This window comes from Fukomys damarensis, unplaced genomic scaffold (genome assembly GCF_012274545.1).
Source record: "Fukomys damarensis isolate Sample0158 unplaced genomic scaffold, DMR_v1.0_HiC HiC_scaffold_24, whole genome shotgun sequence".
Classification (NCBI taxonomy): Eukaryota; Metazoa; Chordata; class Mammalia; order Rodentia; family Bathyergidae; genus Fukomys; species Fukomys damarensis.
Genome location: NW_022900936.1, coordinates 47162397 through 47171520, shown reverse-complemented (window position 1 = coordinate 47171520; position 9124 = coordinate 47162397). Strand labels below are relative to the sequence as shown.

Genomic DNA, 9124 nt, shown 5'->3' with positions numbered 1-9124 from the left:
GTCACCTTCTTCCTCTGCTCAGTTTTGCAGATACATCCTGCAAAAGCAGACCCTAATAAATCTTCTTTTTGCATAATCTTTGAGACTGTTTCCAGCGAGTCTAATCTAAATTATGCAGTGACCAGGATTACCTTCAAATCAGTTAATGCTTAGAATTTGATCATTAGAGTTATTTGTCATGTAGTCTTAAATTATAAAAATTTCTATAACTAGTAGTACAGCTCTCACTGATAATAAAAAGATATTTTTCTAGTATTAAATGTCCTTAATTAAACATGTCCAAAGAATGACTTTAATTTCTAAGAAATTACAGTGTGTCCCATAAGGAATTAGATAAGTAGATATTTGAACTGTATTACCTAACTTGGGAATAGCATCACCCAAACCATCTTTCCTATTGTATGCCCTCTGTTCTCCCTTCTTTTAAGGACTGGGTCTGCCCTTGCCTGTTGTTGCTGTTATTTCCATGGAACAAAATAGAACACGTTCCTACCTCAGGCAACCAGCTTGTTATGAGTTAAGTGAAACAAGTACTTTAAACACTGAGAGCTGATCAAACATAATCACTGAGACAGAGAAGGATCAGAAATAGGTTCAAATTTTTAATCACAAAAGTGAAAATATTAACAAGGGTGGGTTCAGTGGAAATAAGGTCTACAACAAGTGGAGAAAATTCTGGTATCTGCCATGCATTTTGGGCTTTAGAGATCCGCCTACAAGTGTGTTGATGGAGTGCGATGAGTATGATTGTGTCAACTTGATTTACTTGGGAGGTTCCCAAAGCATTGGTAAAGCACACTTCTTTCTGAATGTGTCTGAGCGTGTTGTAATATTATCCCTAGCCCCTTCCTCTCTGCCACTGTTCCCTTGTTCTGCTACCTTACCGCTATGAATTAAGCATCTGTGTTCTCCTCACCCCTCTGTTGTGCTGTTTCTACCTTGGAGGTTGCCAGGGATGAACTGAATCCTATGAATCTGTGAGACAAATTAAAGTCTCTTCCCTTAAGTCATGGGTGTTGGGTATTGTGTCTCAGAGACGGGAAAGCTGACTGGTGGGGGTAGGTGTATCAAAAGGCTGTTTCCATTTATCACAATTCTGATATGCTAATAACAGCTCTCTCATAGGGCCCAGGAAGACTCAGAGAAGCAAGAGGTAATTGGGTCCTCTAAACAAGCTACTACAGTCAGTTAGAATGGGTGAAAAACCAGAGCCTTAATACAGAGAATAAAATGAGAAGGCAAAATGAGGGTGGCAGACACAGAGCCTTAAATTTACATTAGTGTAACCAGTATCAAGAAAGAATGTCAGCAGAATACGTAGGTATGATTACCGAATATCTGAAATTACATTTCAATAGATTAAGTCCACTCAAAATGATCAATACTAATTTTATAACTTCAGCACAAAATCAAACTCCCCCACTTCTTAGGTTTTCTCAAAATAGAATAAAAGAGAGAAAAATGACTGCAGTTAATAATTTAAAAAACTCTAAATGACCAGTTTTTTCAGTTATATATCATATGTTTTAGCTTTAAACATCACAACTAAAATGCTTACATTGTTTTTCATTTCTAAGCCTGAAGCTAACAATAGAATAATGTGAATTTCTTTGCAATAATGATAGTCTTGCTGCGCTTACTTAATATAAGCAAAAGATAAAAATTGTTCAATAATGCAGTGTGCTTATTTACCTCTCATTCTCCTAGGCAAATTCTAGCTTAATAAAAAAGGTAATTTAGGGTTAGTCTTTCATGGAATTGCTGTTTTAATGAAAAACAAACCTATTTTAACTAATACTCATTTTAAACAGATTTAGAATTAAGAATCCTCTTTCAATTGAGGCTAATAAATTTAGGTTGAGCTTAAGTACTTGTACTCCAAATAGATTTTCAGCAAAAGATTTGTTTCTACAGCAGGCTATATTTAGAAGGGCTGACCCCACAAGCAATGGCGATTCAGAGACATTAATAGAGTTACTCACAAAACAGTCTTAATGAACTGTAACAAATTGTAATAACCATTTTGCAAGGTGGTTTCTGCCCAATTTAACCACATCCGTGTAGGTAATACTTTCAAGTTGGGGGTGACCTTGACGCTTGAGGTCTTTTTCCAATCCAGAAATTCTCAACCATCTCCAGATCTTTTACTCTTACAGTGTTCTGTAGGGATGCCATATCCCCCACACCACCACCACACACACACACACACACACACACACACACACACACACACTCATCTCATCTCAATGAAGAATGGAAAATTTCTGTTTTGTTCTTTTGGGAAGTCATTGACAAATCTAGTCACGCTTCCTCTACCTAAGCCCATTTGCATTATGGACGGTAGTGGGAAGTAAAGGCCTGAAATCTAAGATGGCTCCAAGAAGTCTACCTCAATGTACATGTGTCCTGCATAATTCTTTCTTCATTAAATGTGAAGGAGACTTGTGAAATCATGGACAACCTCTCACTTTACTAAATTGTGTTATATGGCAGAGATGACGGGAATGTCACTCCTGATTCAACTGCAGTAGTAAGTTGGCATGCTGTGGAAAATGCCACATGATTGCGATCAGTCAACAGCCTCTAGGAGCTAAATTCTAACATTCATATGAATTTCAAAGTTAATTTCAAGATTCAGAAAAAAAAATGCAGAAACTCAGCCCAGCCAAAAATTCAATTTTATTTCTTTGAGACACTGCATAGACCCTGTTGGTACTCCAAATTCACCTAAAGTATAAGACAATAAATGAGTACTATTTTAAATTGCTATATATTAATTTTCAATTAATATGGAAAGTGTAGGCTGGCAGCATTAATGACTCTCCTATGGTATGTATACAAAATATTTGGTGTGAGCCAGGCTTGGTGGCACACGCCTGTAATCCCAGCACTCAGGAGGCTGAGTCAGGAGGATTGCTGTGAGTTCGAGACCTGCCTGGCCTCGTAGTGAATTCCAGGTCAGTCTCAACTACATGGTGAGACCCTGTCTCAAAAAACAACAACAAAAAATATTTGGTGTGCTTTCTCAAAGCTGCTTCTGTACAAGCCTTGATAGCAAAAATGGATACAATATTAAATAGTGGCTGAGAGAATGAACTGGAGGTGATATGTAGAGTGTGAATTACCATTGTGCCACTTCCACACTGGCTAAATTCAGTAAAAATAGATATAATATATATATAGTACATATATAATATATAGTAGATATAATATATATATAACATATAGTAGATATAATATTTTTAGGGTTGTTGTAGCAATTAAATGACCTAATACAAACATAGGCCAAGATGTATACATAGTAAACATTTAATAAATTTTAGTTGTTTCTATTTCTCATATACCTGCCATAGGTATAAAGTATAAGGGCTTCTCTCCAACTCTACCCTTGCACACTTATGATACTTATATTGGAAGAACATGTAATCTAATATAGTGGATCAATTGGAATTCTTTTCTTTAACACAGATAACAGAAAAGCCTAAAGATTGGGGTGGTTTCAGTTTCTGACCAGCCAGGACCACATTAGCAAGGCATATTTCGCTATATGTATTCATGTCCTCTCTACAAATGAAGCCCTCTTCAATGGGATTTATCCATTTTCAGAAGCCCATAATCATAGTTCAATGTCTTTAAATCTTCATTCGATATTGGGTTTCCAGATAAATACATAAACAGATTTTTATGAAGAGTCCTTGTTTCAATAGTCTTGACTGAAATTCATGTATACCCATCAGCAAGCAGAGTAGCCAAGAAGGCAGACAGGAGTCTCAGGCTAAATCAGTCATAGTCCTTCCTCAGGATTGAAAACGAGATCAGTTAAATATTGTTCAAAACTTACACTGAGAATAACAATATGATAGTTTCTCTAAATAAATAAATAAAAGTTTTATCTCCCCAAAAGGATGTATTTATAGTCTAAAACCCACTACCTATAAATATGACCTCAATTAGAAATGTTTTTTGCATATGTAATGAAATTAAGATGCATTTATGAAGTTAAACCCTAATTAAGTTAAACCCTATTTCCTCATAATAAAAGGCAAATTTAGACACAGACACAGAGATAGCCATATAGCAACAGAGGTAAACACTGAAGTGATGCATCTGCAACATAAAATATACCAAGGATTGGCTCAATAAGCTAGAAGATAGGAAAAGACGAAGGGGATTCTACCTTGCAGGTTGCGGCAGAAATATGGCCCTGCTAACACCTTCATTTCAGACTTCTAGTATCCAGAACTGAGACAATAAATTGCTGTTGTGTTAAGACATTCAATGTATACTGCTCTGTAGTCCTAAGAAACTAACTCATCATCACTGGAGTGGACAGAGAGAGGATGGATGTTATGAAGACAACAAAGATATCTATTATAGTCTTCCAAAGCAGAAAAACGAGGGGGTCTTTGGAAAATTAACTCACTCGGTAGACTCTGCTGCATAGGCTTTCACAGCTAGTCAATCACTCTGTTCACTCCTTTATGACACCTTGTAAACTCAAGGTCATTGAAAAGTAAAACATTTGGCCTCCTTCCTTCTCTAAGTAGTCTTCCAAGAACATGCTAGAAAGCCTTCCAAAAGAAGAAATATGTGGCTGTATGGAGTGGAATGAGAAATAATTCCTCAGCACTGGGTCAAGCAACCACAGGGCTTTGAAAAATTTATTTTTTAAAACAATGCCTGTATTGCAGTGGCCTTAACAAGCAGCATAAACATCTACGCCACAATCAAAGAGAAACCTTAACTTTAAGTGCTAATGCATATAAATTTGTTTCACTCCCTTTCATTATAGAATATGTGAGAATGTGTATGTTATAGTGGAGACAGAGAAAAGAATACATAAAAAAGTTCAGCCTGCTGTGAGCATCTACTGTTTACAGAACTCATACTTGATTAGACCTCAAGACTGTGAGATTGATATTTGTGTCTACTACATAAATGAGAAAGGGATAAAGAGAAGAAAGTTATTTTAATATTACACTGTTATACTGAGTGAGGACCCAAAAACCTACCAGATCATAAGCACAGAAGCCTGTATTATCTGGAAAAAGTTTTTTTGCAGATGCAGACTAAGTCTTTCAAGACTGGGAGATTATCTTGGACTGTGGACCTTGAATGTAATCAAGAGATACTAAAAGAGACACTAAGAAATATTTTACCATGAGCAGAAGAGGAGAAAGTAGTGTGAAGGCTGCAATAGGAGTGACTCAGCCATAGACCAAGGAATACCAACAGCCAGTAGAAGCTGAAAGAAGCAAAAACATATTACTCAAAAGAGCATCCATTGTAATGCATCCCGGTCAACACCTTGATTTTGGCCCAGTAAATTGATTTAAGATTGCTAGCTAGCCTCTAATATTGAAGGCAAATACCTATATACCATTTTAAGTCCATTAGGGAACCTTGTCACAGCAGTCTGGAGGTGGGTGTACACCATACCACGCCACATGCCAGGTCACGCCACTGCTCTGCTGGACATGCAGCTCCCAGCAATCTGAAACCCAGTGTCAGTAAAAGAAACAAACAAGTAGAATTTAAAATAAAAGAAGACAGTTTATTTGGAGGTGAGGAAAGGAGAGAGGCAGAACTACGCTGGATGGGTAGGGAGTATTCAAAAGGGAAATAATGCTAGATTCTTATACGCAGCTCCTTTTTCTTTCAAATACCTTCTGCTTTGGGAAAGTGAAAATGTATTTTGTTGGAATGTATGAGTGTATATAAGTATGCTTCCATTTTGTTTTTGTTTTGTTTTGGGGGGGTTAAAAATAAATTTTACTTTATTTTATCCTATTCCCTTTTTATTAATATCTTGTCCCATTTAGGCTGCTGAAATTTGATTGGCTTCATGGCTATGATTATGGGTGGGAGCTTAGGGACAAGTAATTATTTATTTTTTTATCAGGGATTGAACTTGGAATCTTGCAAGGCAGGTGGTGGAACAACTGAGCTAAATCCCTGGCCCTAGGCTTAAGTATTAATGTAGGGGTTATATTGATCGTGCTACTTGGGGCCTCCCTGAGCCTAGCTTTTTTTTTTTCCTTTCTCTTTCTGATTGCTTGACCCTAATCGGCAGAGGCATAGGGCCCTGCCCTAAGTAATTCCCTCTGTCATCTTCTAACAAAGCTCAAGGAGGCCATCATCCTATCCTTTCCCTAACTAGGGGGACCCTTCCTACAATTAGCGCTTTTCATGTTTTGGGTTTTGTCAAAATATATTGGACGACAAACCTAAGAAGTGGGTAATGTTACAATTTCAATTTTATGGAAAGAGACACTGAGGCACAAAAGATTTGGTGACTTGTCCAAGAACACAGAGGTAGTGGATCACCATCACTGACCAGTGGCCCAAAAGTCTCAGTTCTAGTGTCAAAGTCTTGCGTTTCTGAAAACCTCTCCACCCTGAACAAATCCATGTGCTCTGTTATCTCATACGGAAATCTGATGCATAGATGGTTCCCGTAAAGCACTCCAGTCTACCATCTGCCTCAGTCACTGACATCAGAGTGGAAACATGATGAAACAGGAATTACCCATGCTGGTCCAAACCCTATGCTCTGTTATCCTGTAGCATATGACTTTCTGACCCCAGAGCCCTAGTCATCTCACAGAAGCCTCATGTTATATCTAAAATATGAAACACTATCCTTTGTCCCTTGAGGAAAATAATAGGAAGACGTCCCTACACTGTCAGAACCATCCTTCAGAGGAAGAGCGTGGATGATTTTGCCCTAGGAACTCCAGGTTACATGGGCAAAGTTCATGCTTCCTCATGAGATTTTGTCTTGCAATCAGATTTAGGACTTACTGAAGTCTTGGGTAGAGACCTAAGGAAATAGGTTAGCTAAGTCATCCGGCCTATGACACTGTGACTCAACTTCAGCACTTTATTTCATAGCAGGTCAGTCTAAAATATCTAAGTGCTCCTTAAACACTATGGATTTTTTCTAAAAAAAAAAAAGATATACTAATTCTATTGAGATCCATTTTCTGATGACTATTGCTCTCATTAAAAGTGCTAGACCACAACTGAAGCTATCTTTAAATATATTACCAGTCATATTAGAAAAAACATTTCATACATTCTCTTACATTTCCTTAACCTTCCTGAACTAAAAGCACTTTACATTTTGGAGGTATATGAGAGAGAAAGAAAAGTACTAACAGTTGAATTTCCACTTTTCTAATTCAATCTCTCTAATACTCCCTTTCTCATCCATAAAAGTCTCCCTTATCCTTCGTAGTTCAGCCTAAGTCATATCTTCTCTAGGAGGCTTTCCCAGTGTACACAAATAGTGATAAAATATTTATATATTCTTGCATTAAATAAATATAAATTTTGTTAAAAACACATAGCATTATCAGGAATAATAGAATAATAAACCGCTTTCAAATAACCTGCATTCATAACATTATAATACTTTAAAGTATTTATAACCATCCTTAGATTTTACAAACAAGCCCAACATCCCATAAAAATAAAATGAGACTAAGCTAAAAAAATAAAGCATAGAAATACCGAATAGTTTCTCCGGTGTGAAAAATTATAATTGTAAATAAGTTCCTAATAGTACAATTGACAATGTGTAATAGGAAGAAAAGGGCTAAAGGTGTAGGGAAGTGGGAAGGGTGGGGGAAAGGAAATAAGGGAAAAAAAATGAGAACATGAAAAAATTGAAATAAAGTTTTTGTAAATAGGGAAGGGAGGAGGGGGTAAAGGGAGGGCAGGGGTAAAGGGAAAAATGAGAACCAAGACCTATCATGTAAAGGTACAAGATCCCAATGATGAATGTAACTGTACTGTATACCTAAAATGTACCAATAAACTCAGTGAGGAAAAAAATAAAATAAAGCATAGAAAAATGCACACAGAAGTTCATTATTTTAGTGTCCAAATGCAAACATATCCTACTAAAGTTAGCCACTAGCTTTTAGAAGTGAACTGTACATCACTGTGCATCAATCAAGATGAAAAATTCATACAAGAAAGTTGCCACCACTGAAGCATTTTCAAGGATGGCTACAGTCAACCTGACATTCCCATCGAAGCAAACTGCACACTGGCTTGCCATTCACTGAGGCAGGCCAGATATATACAATTAGAGATCTGATAGTTACAATACACCGCTCAGCTTCCTTCCTGTCTAACCTCTTCCCACCTACCCAAACTGCACTTCCTGCTCTAGTTGGCCAGCAGTTTGAAAATGGCAGTGGCTGACACTGTCACCAAACGGTCATTGGATGGCTCACTCACTATCACCAAACCCACGTGCCCTGCTTTGGGTTAGAGATTATGGTGCATGGAAAACAGTATAACCATGTGGTTTAGATGCAAAGCAAATGGCTTAAAAATGCTTATGAACTGGACACAGCCAAAAAGTTGAGAGCTTCTTAAAAGACAAAAATCATCTTATAAAGATTTGGCCAGTAGAAACCAACGGCCCCCACTGATTAAAGATTTGACCAATGAAACCCAAAAGTCTGCAATGATTAAAGATTTAACCAAAAAAAAAAAAAACGCAAGAATTTTCACTAAGAATCTGAAAAGCTAGTAAGCAAAAATATATTTGGTGCTACACTTAACTGTACGGTCCTGTTGGATACCATGCCTGAGGTGTTAGATCCCAGATGGAAGTTGTCATGAAGCATTTGCCTGACTGACTACAAGATCACAAAGGCTTTATGGAGAGGGTAAATATCCTGGCCAACAGCTCCTTTCCAAACTCCTAGCTTACAATTGATAAAATATTTATATTGTAGAAATTTACTACATATCAAATGCTGGAGTTTATAGGTAAGACTGATACATAGATGACATATTAAGCACATAAGTAAGTATGCAATCTTAACTTCACAACCACCTTTTAAAGTAGACTATTTTCAAATTACCTTAATTTATAGATCTTAAAAAAAGTCACAGAGAAATTAAGTGGTTTTCCCAAGGTCATATAGACAGAGAGTTAGAGTTCAAACTAAATCTGTCTAAAGTAAAAGTCTGTGTTTCATGAGGTTGTAATGGCCTCATGGTAGATCTCCAAATATTCACTTCCAGAAATACTCATTCATACACTGCTGTATTGTAGCTCAGCATGTGTTCCTGGTTATTTGGTAACTTTCTTGTGCATATA

The 9124-nt window shown here is 37.0% G+C and overlaps 1 long non-coding RNA gene across 1 annotated transcript in view; it reads right to left on the bottom strand.

Moving 5' to 3' along the window:
* Positions 1–3271: 3271 nt before the first annotated feature.
* LOC117283271 overlaps positions 3272–9124 on the bottom strand; it is a 21385-nt gene continuing 15532 nt past the window's right edge. The window contains exons 2-3 of the long non-coding RNA XR_004514262.1: positions 5160–5245; positions 3272–3796 (exon numbers count right to left, since the gene is read on the bottom strand). This is a non-coding gene — a long non-coding RNA (uncharacterized LOC117283271). The remainder of the gene's footprint in view (positions 3797–5159; positions 5246–9124) is intronic.